Here is a 14,756-nt window from a genome sequence, read left to right on the forward strand (position 1 = left end):
TACGCAAAAATAGGGTGAAAAGAGGCGAGAAAGACCATTTTCCGTGCCCTGTCCAAAATGAAACCATCGCCAACAATTTGTTGACCAATTTTACATGAGAAATGCTATATTTAAGGTATCCAGCCCAGCGGCTTTTAGTTAGTAAGAATTTGGATTTATTTTTGCCAGTGTGCGTTGGTCGAAAATTGACATCGCCAACCAGCGTTGCCGGTGCTATCAATGTTTTGACTGGCTGTCGTGTGTGCCAAAAAGAGAAGCGTACATTTTCATTTGTCAAGTCTCTAAATGTGATCTTGTGTAGGTGTGAAGAGATTCGTTTGCCTTCGCCATGTCAATGACAGCAGCCGGCAACCGTTTAGAACGGTCGGCGGCAAAAATAGAAAAGATTCTATTTTTTGCAACAACAACAAGCGACGGTCGACCGCTGTGTTCTGATTGGTCGAAAAAGAACGGAACGGTAGCGGTTAACCGCTGCAACGGTTAGTCTGATACAGGCTTAAGACAGCTAGACAATCAAAGTTTTCGTTTCCATCATTGAAATTGTCGATATTGATCAAAATGCAGGAGTTTGAGGCCTGTTTTCTTCGACTGATTAAAATAGGCACTACTGCTTAAGCCGTTCCCTACCCTACATAGGGCTAGGATGTAAGGAATGCATCTGAAATTTGTATCTCGATTAGCTGGATTTTTCTTCATAATCAAAATGAGATCAAAAATACCTCAAATAAAACAAAACTTATTACAAAACATATCTATTGAATATTGTGCAACTGGATTGCCATGAAACTAATCCACATGATTCCAAAACATAAAAAGCAAACGAACTAACGCATTAGTAGTTGTTGTTTACATTACCAGATTCTACTCCAATTTCATTTAATTGCTCTCTTGTCCCATACGACAGTATAGTTTATTTTCAACTAGAGTTTATATAAAGCAGCCATGCACCATGAAGTGGTTTGCACTCGATACTGAACTCGAACCTTGACTCGACATTTAGCATAAATTGAGCACGAAGTCATTGCCAAAAATTCAACCCAAACCCAAATGCATGCATAGCGTAACCCGATCAAACGATTATAACAAACGGGTATCACAAATATATCTGAACTTGATAGGAATAACAAAGCCTGCAATATTCTTGATATGCTAGAATGATAAGAATGATAAAATGTACAGAATTATATCAAATTCTGTTATCATACACATAAATGTCCAAAAGTGTGTTTTTCCAAAGCATATTTATAACAGAATTTGTTATTTAATTGGAAAAATAGTGTACATTCTAACTAATTCTGATCTTTTTCTGCCAAAAACCTTACAAAACTTGCTATAATTTGTAATAATCAGTAAGTAATTTTGATAGAAATTTTGATATTTTAACTATTAACGAGACCAAGTTTAGAACACAAGTTGATGCAAAGAGTGCGTAACAATATATCAAGATTTGTTATAATCCTGATATTTTTGACTGATCGGGAACCGAACAAAAAATAGCCCGTCAGCTTGGCAGTGATTCACAGCACGGAAGCCCCGTTGAATGCAATAGCAAAATTCATCCGCAAAAAAAATACTCGCCATATAGATTTAGCGACCCACTAATCACACCATATGCACCACTAGTTGTTATTTTTCCAGCGAATTCGCCGTTCGAACGAAGAAGTGAACTAATCGCTCGCCAGTGACATCATTCCAATCTGTCTGTCCACTTGTGAACGAAAGAGGCGAAGAAAAACTAACCTAATTGGTTCGTCATCATCGAAATACAGAGTGGGCGCTCGTTGGTCGGTAGAAAAATGCTCCCGTTGTGCACGAAAAAATAAGGCGAACCACAGGAAAACTCTCATTATTGTCTCGGTAGCTGGACTCAACCAAGGGAAACCAGTTTTTCACGCACACACACGCGAACCAAACTAGCAGCAGCAGTTCGTGTTATGCGAGCGTCTCCTTGAAGTCTGCTGCCACAAATAGAACCGCTGGGATTGGGTCACTAAATTAAAATGGAAGCTGTCCAACAAGCCAGCCGAACCGAGCAGACCATCAGCTCCCCGGAGCCACATTAAAAGGAAAAAATAAATTAAGCGACCTGCATATCTGCGATATTTGGAAAAACTTTCCGCACCAGCCAAGGTTGTTTGCTAGCGATTAAGGATGATTTACATACCAAACTTTTGGTGTGAACTTCTAGCCTTCATAGTGCGCCGATGCATATCAGTTGAATTTCAAGGACTGCAAAAACAGGACAGCACTCTACTGACACTAAAAATCCTTACGACATTGCTGCTCCGTAAAATATTACGGTCGGATTGATAACGCCAAACAGCCAGCCAGCCAGACCAAGTCCGCTACCGAAGCGATGGAAATACGCGCTAAAAATAAATAGGGTACTAGCATATAGATAGAGCACTGTCAGGTAGAAGAACACTCTCGTAGGAGAGACACATGGAACAAGTTGAACCTTCACAGGATTGTTTATCATAGTCGGGATGTGGTACCCGTACATTCTATCATGGAGAGTAAAAGCGTTCGATAATATATGAAGCTTTGACAGTGCCCAGCAATACAGATATTTTAAGGCAGCACAGCTATAAAAATAACATTATGTTTCAGATTTTTTTCATGGACTCTCAAATTCGAAAACAAATTCGGAAATTCGCATAACGCCCATTTTTTATTTGCTACCAGCCAGGGTCGTGCGCAAGGGGGCAGATTTTTGAGCATAAGGTAATTAGATTTTATGTACAAGCCAATATCATGAAATGTGGCTATTGAAAGACTTTCTGTCGAAATTTTATTAATTAATTATGCTAAAATAAAAAAAATAATAATACGAGTGTGCCACAGTGCTAAATAGCGAAACCATCTCATCTCATCACCTATAAATCTCATCGTTCCTATTTGTCCAATTGACCGTCAAATATTACTATTTTTCTAAAGCAAAAGAAAGTTCATTTTACCTCTCGATTTACTAGAGTGATCGGAAGTTTTACTCTGGAAAAAATAGTTGAATTTGAAGGTAAGTTGGACAAATAAGAGCGATAAGATAAAAAGCTTTTCAGTAAAAATATGGAGTTGTTTAAATGGTGTTAAAAAATAATTAAGAGAGACAATTGAGTTTGATAAATTTTTCATGCAAGGTAATTATCTTAGCTTGCTTGCAAATAAAATCTGCGCCCTTGTGAGCGGCCTTCCGTTAATTAACCGAAACATTCGCAATGGCGAACGAAAACATGCGTGTAGACGTGTTTTTAACTTCTTTCTCCGTTTTATTTATCAATTCCTCCTCAGTTTCCACGACAAAATTGTTGGAGTATATCTTACGCTTCAGGTTTGCCCAGAAATCCTCGATGGGACGCAACCTGGGGGCGTTGGGCCGATTCGCTAACTTAGGTACCACTTCCATATTCAGCCGCTCCATCTCCTCCAACGATTGCTTCGAGTAATGGGCCGACGCCAGATCCGACCAAAACACCGCGTTTTCGGCTTTATGGTTTTTCTTGATGATCGACGCAACTTCCAACAGGCACGTCGTACTATAAACTTCCTTGTCACGGTCAGTCCGAAGCAAAAGAAGAGCGGCTTTGACATCCCCTTGTCGCTGATTGTCAGCCACAGCAGCTCCTTCTCGAAATGAACTTTAGCTCGGAGCTCACTTCCATCGTGGGGAAAGTAAAATATGAAGCGCCCTGCCAGTCGTTGCACTCCAGGGTAAGAAAGGTCATGTCGTCCATCACCATCGCCACGTCGCGATTCGCCGGGAAAATCGACTTGACCATCCTAATCAGGCGCTGCGGCTACGTCATTGCTTGCAGCTCCGAGACCAGTGGACGGGCCTACTGCTTCCTGCAATGTATGTCCATATTCACCAGGTACTTTTTCACTGTTTGTAGCGATATACCCTCCCAGTTGGTCTCAAGGTACGATGCTGGCCTAACAAGCCAGTCGTTGTAGGTTAGATTCTCGGCTCGGGAGAGACTGTTAGTGTCAGTAGGATCGTAGTGCTAGCCCCGCAATTGTCCTGTACACTTAACAGTTGGCTACGAAGTCTATGTATAATAAACAGAAGGTCGAGTTCCGAATCGGAATGTAGCACCAAGGCTTTGCTTTAGCACTTCTCCCTCGGTCTTCCTCTTCAGCATACTTTGGAGCTTCTTGTCAGGGTCGTCGGCCGTACGGAACCGGGCTTTCTTTCGATGCTTTGAATGTTGTCCAATATTGCCAAGATGATGTAGATGCCGAAACGGGCGTATCTGGCATTCACAGAGTACCGCACGATATCCGTTTTCTACTCGGCGAAGTAGCGTTCTTTGAACGCGCACACTTCTGAACGGAGTAGCTTCACTGTTTCTGCCATCAGGGTTGGAGTTCGACTGATAGAGCTATCAATTTTTTTCTGCTGACTAATGGGTTACTATGATTGATGCTGCATGGCTAGTTCCGTCAGTGCGTGTGAAGGTAAACACATGAAAAATCGGCAATTTTTGTCCATTTTTTTCCGTAAACGTTGTACGTGTTGAGATGAACGGTTCCTTTATGCATCTAAAACTATTGAAATCCATTAGAACGTCCAAATGTTGTGCCAAGCACTTAACTTGCTCTTAACTTGCGACCCGCTTATTAACGGACCGGCGCCAACGGCTTCACTACTTCATACGATGGAAAGCGTGATCCCACAGATTTTTCGCCTCAGAAAATCTCCCGGTGTCGGCTAGGATTGAATCTAGACCAATTGGGTTGGTTGTGAGTAGATCACGCCACCCCACAACCATCGACACCTACGTTGGCGTTGGGATTCGAACCCAGGCGTTGAGCGTGGTTGGTGGAGACGTTACCAACTACGCTAGGCCCCTACCCTTAACGAAAATTTTATGTGGATTAGCGTTTGCAATATTCCCGGCATTTGATTCTCCGGGATACGTGAATGAAAAATTTCATCTTTCGGGAATTCCTGGAACCCGAGTTCGTGAAATATTTGTGAACAAAATTAAAATTTGTAGCGAATTTTACACGATGACAAAAAAGTCCGGTCACACTTTTTTGGGGTCGCCTGTAGCCTACACGTTGCATCTCTCTGGTGCCATCTATATGTCAAATGAAAGAGTTAACTTTGCTGCCCAAAGTGGCAGAGTTTCGTTTTTGTGCAGTTTGTTTACATTGAGATGTGAGCCATGGCAGAGTTAAGAGCAGCTGTTATCGCTGAATATGTGAAAGGGTACAAGCCCGGACACATATTCAAACACCTAAAACCGCACGGAATCAACCGGAAATTCATGTACCGGACCATAAATCGGTACCTAGAGACCGGAGGCACCGAGGACAAAGCATGATCTGGACGACCAAGGTCTGTGAGAACTTCAAGGCTGAAAAAGATTATACGAGACCGGATTCGCCGGAATCCCGCCCAATCTGTACGGAAGCTGGCCAGGAACCTTAAAATGAACCGAGAATCAATCCGCCTGCTTCTGCGCAAGGATTTAAAACTTACACCGTACAAAAAACAGGTGGTTCATGGGGTTACCATAGCTACAATAGACAAGAGGTACGAACGGTCGCGGGAGTTGCTCGGTTGGCGCGCAGATGACGAGATTATTTTTTCGGACGAGAAGCTGTTCGTTTTGGAGCAAACAGTCAATCGCCAAAATGATCGAGTTTGAAGTGTGAGCCTCCTGCAAGCTCCTGCGGACAAGCCGAACGTTTCCCGGTTCCAGAATAAGACGTCAGTGATGGTTTGGGGAGCCATTTGCAAGAGAGGTAAACTGCCTCTTATTTTTATCAATAAAGGGGTCAAAATCAACGCAGAGTACTACCTGAACACGGTTTTGAATAAAAATGTTCTGCCTCAAGCTGAACTATTGTTTGAAGACGATTACTACTGCTTCCAGCAAAATGGCGCCCCATCCCACACCGCAAAGGTTGTTCAGACGTGGTGTGAGGAAAACTTGACCGATTTCATTTCGAAGAATTAATGGCCTCCGTCGTCTCCGGATCTGAATCCACTGGATTATTTCGTGTGGGGATACATGATGTCGAAGCTGAACGACTATAAAATAACGAATTTGGAGCAATTCAGCGAGTTATCACGAAAATCTGGGACGAGATGCCGATGGAGCACGTGCGCGCCGCTTGCGACGACTTTCCGAGACGTCTGAAGCTGGTTCAATCAGAGAAAGGTGGTGTAATTCCGAGATATCGTTTGTAAAGTTTCTTTATGAGTTACTGAACAAAGCTATGAAAGCCAGATTTAGATTTTCTTCTTATTCTTTGAAATATTGAGATTTTACTGTGTAACCGGACTTTTTTGTCACCCTGTATGTATAAAAGCATAGCAAAACACCAACATGACGTTCTCTTGTATTATCAATTTCATGGCAAATATCTGCAGTAAATACATTTTGTTTATGACTTGTGTAAAATTTCAGCTCAACCGGACATGATTTTGGGGTGCATTCAAGCGTTCTGATTTTTTGATCCCCAAAAAAGGACCATCCTTATGAAAAATCGAGTTTAAGACACCTAATAAACATTACAATGATTTACATGTGCTTTGGTCTAGAGATGAAGGATAATTCCGGTTAATTTAAATCGTCGAAAAAAAGTTCTAAAAGCCATTCAACAATAATTGAAAGACGCTGACTGGAAAATGATAGTAGGCATGTGATGTATTTCATTTTCGTTTCTCGTTCTTTTCGCAATCGTGCAGTCTGAATGGTCAAGCTCATTCCGTGGTTGTTTTCAGCGTTGTATTGAATTATTTGGTATGGACAGTGAAGCTGCCATGGGTTTAACAAATACAATAGGATTTTATAATTCCACTGAATAACACTGGTCGATAAGAGCGAGATAAGCTGCATTTAAGCTCAAAAAAGTTGCCCAAAAATGATTATAGCATTTTTACCATTTCTGTGCCCCTTGCAAATGCAGAAGTGCTTCAAAAGGCGGCAGAGTTATTGCTCGCCGGGTTTGTCGCTTATATGTTTGCTTACGAGAAAAATCATTAAAATCTCTGAAATGGTTATTTTCACTAGGGGCACCACAGGATAGCTGGAAGGCTCTAATCTTTCAATTTTTCCAGTTTGTGCGCTAGTGTAAAGTTTGTGTTTATCAGTGCACACTGTTTCCAAAGCTGCATAAACATGATCGAAATTATTTTGAACCAAAAAAAAGGATTTTAGAGCCGTCGTGTCTTCAGCCAAGTTGATCCATTAATTATTCTACATTTTATAGAAATTGCAATTTTGTGATTAATCCTTTTAAAATTGAGAAACGAATTATACTTTTTTTTTCATTTTTGCATATTAAAAGATTATTTTGTTCGGCAAAGTTGTAGCACATTCTCAAAGAAACAACTTTGTCGAAGACACCATACTTCTATCTGCCTATTTAAATGGACTTTTGTGGATTTTTCTTTCGATTGCCACTTTTTTCGACATAACATTTAATAGAGATTTTCGACATTTTTTCAATTTTCTACAATGTTGTTTGCTATAACAAAACAAATTATTGCATTAAAAAAAGTTTATATTTCTATCTAAATTTCGGTTGTTTTTTCAAAAATTAAAAGTCACATCTTTGTATTCAAAATGGTATCTGGGGTCGACTTTAAGTTTCTGTGCATCAATAATCAAGATTACGGAAATATTCATATTTGGTGGTCACTTTAGACTGATTCCCAGAAACCGGGAGTCGTCATCTTGGACGTCAAAATGGCATGTGAAGTTAATTTCTGGCCTCTGGGCGTTATTCTGGTTCCGGAAATATTTATATTGGATGGTATTTGGTAATTTTTGACTGTTTTCTAGACACCGAAGGTCGCCATCTTAGAATTCAAAATGGTGTCTGAGGTCGATTTGTGGCTTCAGTGCATCATTACAATTCCGAAAATTCCTATGTTGGGTAGTTTTTGGTTACTTTCGGCCATCTTGGATTTCAGAATGGCGTTTGGAGAATATTTTTGGCCTTTGAGTGTCATTCTGGTTTCGGGAACACCCATATTGGGTGGTATTCGGTTATGTTCAGCTGTTTTCCAGAAACCGGAAATTTCTATCTTAAATTAAAAAATAGCATCTGGAGTCGAATTTTGGCTCCTGTACATCATTTCGATTATTTTGGGCTGTATTCCGGATAAACTGGTTGAAATATCTGTTTTAATTGGCTAGGAGACTCCCCCCCTGCCAGAGGACAGAGAAGTGCCAAATCACCATAGAAATTTATGTTCGATTTTTATAAGAGCCCTTTCTTTGAGAAGAGGGGAAGGTGTCGAACCACCACTAAAATATTTTTTGCTCCCAAAAACCTCCACATGCCAAATTTAATTCCTTTCACTTTATTAGCTCTAGAGCTGTGAAGAAATATGTGTTTCATTTCTATTGGAGCCCTCTCTTTCAAAAGAGGGAGGGGTGTCGAACCACCATGAACATATTTGTTACCCCTAAAAACATTCACATGCCAAATATGGTAGTATTTTTCTTTTTTTTTTTTTGTATTGTATTGCTTTATTAAACACATAACATAAGACATAAATCTTTTTCGTTACAAAGTATATAGGTAAATACCGAATATATGAATTGATTACTTCTTGAGTTGTGCGAAATTTGTACTTCATATGTATGGGATCCCTCCCTTACGGAAGAGAGTCGGACTGATCAAACAAAACATTTTGACATTAAAAATATTTGTAATCATCGATATTTTACATAGGTACTTCTCAAAATCACAAAATGACAAGCAGCATCTGTACAAAATTCCAGCTGAAAAAAATGACAATTAAAAAAATGTTATTAAATTGTCCTATATTGCACGTAATTGCTGCTCTCTTGGGTGTGTATGGTATCTCTCAGTAAAATGCAGAACATTACACTGGTCGACAGTAATCTTTGATTTTTTTCTAGTTTGAGCTCTAGGGTAAAACCTGTTTTTATCAGTGTTATACTACACGATGTGAATCCTACTTAGACCAATATATCAACAGGAAGCCGTTGGGGCCACGCACAAATGTAGTACAAAAGTTATTACACTGAGGTAGTTTTTTACACGTTTTTTTACGCGGAATTTTTACGCGTTTTTTACGCGGATTCCGGAATTTACGCGGTATTTTTTTGCGTGGATTTCGGTTTCTCTTCACTCGGATTGCAGAATTTTCGCGGTTTTTTAAAAGCGGATTCCGGAATTTACGCGGTTTTTTACGTGGCACGTATCTCCGCGTAAAAAGCGACTTAAGTGTATATTACAATTATCAAAACATAGTAAACCTAAGTAATTTAAGTATTCTGAAGAAGACTTTTAAAAAACCACAGAAAAACTAGAGCCATCGCGCTTCTTTTGTTCCGCAAAAATATTTTTCAATGCATCGCTATTACAAGCTTTGTTCCCTAATTGCCGTGTTTTGCCGTGTATTAACCTTGTTCCAATCACTAGAGAGATTTTTAGGGTAAGCTTAATACTAAATTACATACCTACTAGTTGGACACAAACTAACGTAAACGGGAAAGAGAGATAATGCACTCCTGAAAACCTTCAGGTCAATTAGAGTGATTTTCATCTTGAACCGATAATACGTGCCCCGAAAGCAATCCGTTAAAGTTATTGATTTATAAGTGAAATGGGGGGCTAAACTTGCTGAAAAGTGTACAGTTGTGATCTGTGATGCTTTGTTTAAGTGAGAAAAGTGGAGGTTTTGTGAAACACACAGTGTTCTATGCGTGGAAGTTATAATTTATTCACGAAATCAAATTGAAAATTGTTAGGCCAGTTAGGTTGCGTGAGTGTGAGTGCCTACTTCGTGCGTCGCGCTAACGTGCGATAATATGCGTGCATATGGTGGTGTGAACGAAGAGAACGGCACTTCCTGGAGAGCGGAGAGAATAGCGTTGCGCTGTGCTAGTCGGCATTCGTTTCGCTGGCATAGGCATAACCAAACTAAAACAGATGAGTATATGTTTTTTGTATCAAACATTTCATGAATGTAAGGCTATGTGTGTAGTGGTTTTTAGCGGGCTTTGGACTTTGGCAGAAGCGTGAATGTGTGATCTGTTGGGTGCACGAGGTGTGGTAGCTTTTCGGCTGCGAGTAGGGTTTTTTTTTGTTTGCGCGATGAGTCTTGAAATGTTTTTCTTTTTTTCTCCCACAAGTAAAAGCAATGAGAATCGTCAGGTGAGGTAGGTTAACTTATCAACGGGCTCGATACGACATAGGCTAATGACATGCTGGGGCGTCAAGGGAAGCGAAGCGTTGAGCGTTTGATAAGCGGAATAAACAGAAGCGTTGGGTGAAGCTTCCTATGACATACTGGAGCGAGCGTCGCAAATGCGTTGTATTGTCATATTCCTAGATTTCAGTAGCGGTTTTGTTTGAAGGAAATATGAATTCGTCCAATGGAGATTTTTTTGCTTCTTCAAGCACGGTAAATTACGTTTTTAGTAAACATAGAGATTTTTTTATGAAATAAAATAATATTACTGAAGTAAGTTGCGCTACAGACGTAGTAAAAAATATAATATATTATTCCTGACCATTCGAATCAATACTCAACATCAATCAAAAATACCAGTGTTGTTTTTCCGACGGCCTGAAAACTTTTCCCGATAGTATTTTCTATCCTACTTTTTTTCTTTTTTAAGATTTAATACCAAAATAAAGCAAATATAAAGCACCTGGCGATATCAGGTTTAGTCTGAACATGGTATTACTACACTAACATTTTCTAAACATTTTCACATTTTCTGAACGAAAATGTATTTTATTTGCTTTTTTTCAATTACCAAACCAAAACAAAGCAAATATAAAGCACCTGGCGATGAAAAATTTAGTCTGAATATGGTAGTGCCGCGTACGTATACGCGCATCAAAACACTACTCGTTCTGTTTCGTCGCCTCAACCGACGCGTCTTTGCCGCTCCAGTATGACCGGTTTGAGCGTTTCATATAGACGTTCGAAGAAGTAGCTCAGACGCCTTTACGACGCTTTTTGCTTCGCTTCGTTTGACGCCTCAGTATGTCAGTAGCCATACACGATGCGCTTTTGGAATTTTATTTTTTTTTTCCTAATTGGTCCGCGTTCGAATATGGTTTACATCATGTGATGATCCACCGGATACTCAGTGCGTCTTGAACTGTCCTACAGATCAGACGTTTTTTCGGTTGCTTGTGGACTGGTCTTTGACTGCCTATAGCTTCAAAGTTTGTGTTTTGTCAGTGTGTCTTTTAAAGATTACCTGAAAGTTATTTCCCATCAGTCTTTCTCAAGACTACCTACTTTTGAATTTAACATTTGTTTTAACTTTTTTCGTATCACCTGAAATGGCTGGACGGAAAAAGAAACCTCGCATCGCTGCGGGGAGGAAAAGAGAGGCATCTCTTTCTGACACATCGAGTGTCTGTAGTGACAATCCTTTTGATATTTTGCCTGAGCAAGAAGCTGGTGAAATGGAAGTTATTAATAATGAAACTATACAAAATATAAAATCTTTAAAAAAGGAGAAAGTTCCACCTATTGTGGTAACTATTTCTTCTGAATTTAATATATTCAAAAAGGAACTTTCAACGTTTGTTTCTGACGTTAAAGTTACATATCAAATTGGCCGTAGAGGTGAATGCCGCTTATTAGCCGACTCAGTAAAGGGTCGTGATCGTCTTGTTCAGTATTTAACTGACAAGATGTACAAATTTTTTACATATGACACCAAGAACACCAAGCCGTTCAAGGTTGTCTTGAAAGGTCTCACCAACGATCAAACCGTTGATGAGATCAACGACTTTAACAGAATTACTTGGCATAGCCCCTACCCAAGTAATTCTAATGAAACAAAAATCACGAGGCGAAAACAGTCAGAGAACTGGAATTTCCCTTGTTAATTATTTAATTCATTTTAACCGCAATGAGGTTAACAACTTAAATTTTTTTGAAAAAGCACATGCTTTGTATAATGTGCGTGTAAAGTGGGAAATTTATAGGAAGTATGGCGGAGGTGAAAAGCATATCACCCAATGCCGTACTTGCCAACGTTATGGCCATGGTTCCAAATTCTGTAACATGGACCAAAAATGTCTTAATTGTGGAGACTCTTCTCACAAAAAGGACACATGTCCTGTGAAAGAGAGTAAAAATTTTCGCTGTGCGAATTGTAACGGCAACCATATGTCAAATTTTTATCAATGCCCAGTCCGTTTAGCAATTGTTAAGGCAAGGCAAGGTAAACAAAATTCAATTTCTCAATTAAAACCAACTTCAAAACAAAATTCTCCAAGCGTACCAGTGACGCATAGTTTACCTACTCCTTTGCATACCCGTTTAACTTATGCACAGGTTACAGGTAGTTCGAACATTATACCGCCTAGTGTTGGTAGTTCGAAAATGACCGTTAATATGGGTAAGCAAAACAGGCTAGAAAATAATTGTACACCTATCACTCCAGCTAATATTGCTGCCGAAAATATTTTTTCTAATGTCAACTGCCTGGGGCCTATTACGGCAAATAAACTTTCTTTTTTGCAACAGGCAATGTTCGATCTTATGAACGCCATGTTGCAGGCAAAATCAATGTTTGAAGCCATTCAAATAGGCACAAATTTTACTATTGAAATTGTTTCTAATTTAAAATTTAGCAATGATTTTAAATAAAACAATTAAAATATTAAATTGGAATGCTCGCTCATTGAAGGCCAATGAGAATGAGCTTTTTAATTTTTTAACAGTAAATAATGTGCATATTGCAATTATTACTGAAACATTTTTGAAACCTAACATAAAATTAAAATATGATCCCAATTACGTGGTTCATAGATATGATAGGATTCAGGGTTCCGGCGGTGGAGTTGCAATTGTTATTCATCGCCGAATCAAACATCGTGCTCTTCCCCATCTTGAGACGAAAGTTATTGAAACTTTGGGAATTGAAGTTCAAACTGAACTTGGGATTTTATTTATTGCCGCAGCATATTTACCATTTCAATGCACACGCGAGCTCAAAAATTATTTTAAAGGTGATTTACAAAAACTCACCAGAAATCGTTCGAAATTTTTCATAATCGGCGATTTTAACGCTAAACATCGTTCATGGAATAATTCTCAAAGTAATTCCAAAGGCAAAATTTTATTCAACGATTGTTCTTCAGGATACTATTCTATTTTGTCTCCGAATAGTCCTACATGCTTTTCTTCTGTAAGAAACCCTTCAACAATTGATTTGGTGCTTACAGATCAAAGTCATGTATGTAGTGATTTGATCACACATGCTGACTTTGATTCTGATCATCTTCCAATAACTTTTTCTTTATCACATGAATCAGTTTTAAACCCTATGAGCTCTATTTTTAATTATAACAAGGCTAATTGGGAAAGATACAAAACTCATATTGAGAGAAATTTCAATAATGAGCTTGATTTGCAAAACGAAGTGAATATTGATTCCGCTTTGGACGCATTAAAATGTGCAATTGTTGATGCCAGGAATTATTCTGTTCCAAAGGCTCAAGTGAAATTTGATTCACCAATAATTGACGAAAATCTTCAACTTCTAATTCGTTTGAAAAATGTCCGCAGACGTCAATATCAACGTTCTCGTGACCCTGTTTTTGAAACTATTTATAAAGATTTACAGAAAGAGGTTAAACATAGATTTACTCTTCTGAGAAATCAAAATTTTGAGACTAAAGTTGAAAAATTGAAACCATATCCACAACCATTTTGGAAGCTGTCGAAGATTCTTAAGAAACCTTCAAAGCCTATTCCAGTTTTAAAAGATGGTGAACGTTTTCTTGTATCCAATGAACAAAAGGCTCAAAGACTTGCTCAGCAGTTTGAGAGTGTTCATAACTCAAATTTGAATTTTGTGAGTCCAATTGAAAATGAAGTCACACGTCAATTTGATTTAATTTCTTCCCAGAATTTTTTACCTGCAGAAATAATTGAAACTAACTTGAATGAGATTAAATCAATTATTAAAAATTTCAAAAATATGAAAGCACCTGGTGACGATGGAATCTTTAATATACTAATCAAACATCTCCCTGAGAGCACAATGGAATTTTTAGTAAAAATTTTCAATTGCTGCTTCAAAATTGCATATTTTCCCAAATTATGGAAAAATGCAAAAATTACTCCCATTTTAAAACCGGATAAGAACCCAGCTGAAGTTTCTAGTTATCGATCAATCAGTTTGCTTTCTTCCATAAGTAAACTGTTTGAGAGAATTATTCTTAACAGAATGATGTCACACATCAACGAAAATTCAATTTTTGCAAATGAACAGTTTGGATTTCGCCATGGGCATTCCACAACTCATCAATTGCTCAGAGTTACTAATATGATACGAGCTAACAAATCTGAAGGTTATTCCACTGGAGCTGCTCTTTTAGACATAGAAAAAGCATTCGACAGTGTTTGGCATAAAGGTTTGATTGCGAAATTGCAAACTTTTAATTTTCCAATTTTCCTAATCAAAATTTTAAAAAATTATCTTACTGATCGAACTCTGCAGGTTGTCTATCAGAATTCAAAATCTGATAGATTTCCTGTCAGAGCAGGTGTACCTCAAGGTTCAGTCTTGGGTCCAGTCCTGTACAACATATTCACTTCAGATCTTCCTGATTTGCCTCCAGGATGCACAAAGTCATTGTTCTGCGATGACACAAGCATTTCCGTAAAAGGAAAAAGTCTTCGTGTCATATGCAGTCGATTGCAGAAAAGTTTAGATATTTTTTCTTCCTACTTGCAAAAGTGGAAAATCTCTCCCAATGCTTCTAAAACTCAAATGATAATT

General features: G+C 38.7%; 1 protein-coding gene across 3 annotated transcripts in view; it reads right to left on the reverse strand.

Annotated features, from left to right (window-relative positions):
- The window catches only part of LOC129725677 (calsyntenin-1), a 374,057-nt gene that overhangs the window by 307,525 nt on the left and 51,776 nt on the right, over positions 1-14,756 (reverse strand). The gene's annotated exons all lie outside the window — the stretch shown is intronic.

This window comes from Wyeomyia smithii, chromosome 2 (genome assembly GCF_029784165.1).
Source record: "Wyeomyia smithii strain HCP4-BCI-WySm-NY-G18 chromosome 2, ASM2978416v1, whole genome shotgun sequence".
NCBI lineage: Eukaryota > Metazoa > Arthropoda > Insecta > Diptera > Culicidae > Wyeomyia > Wyeomyia smithii.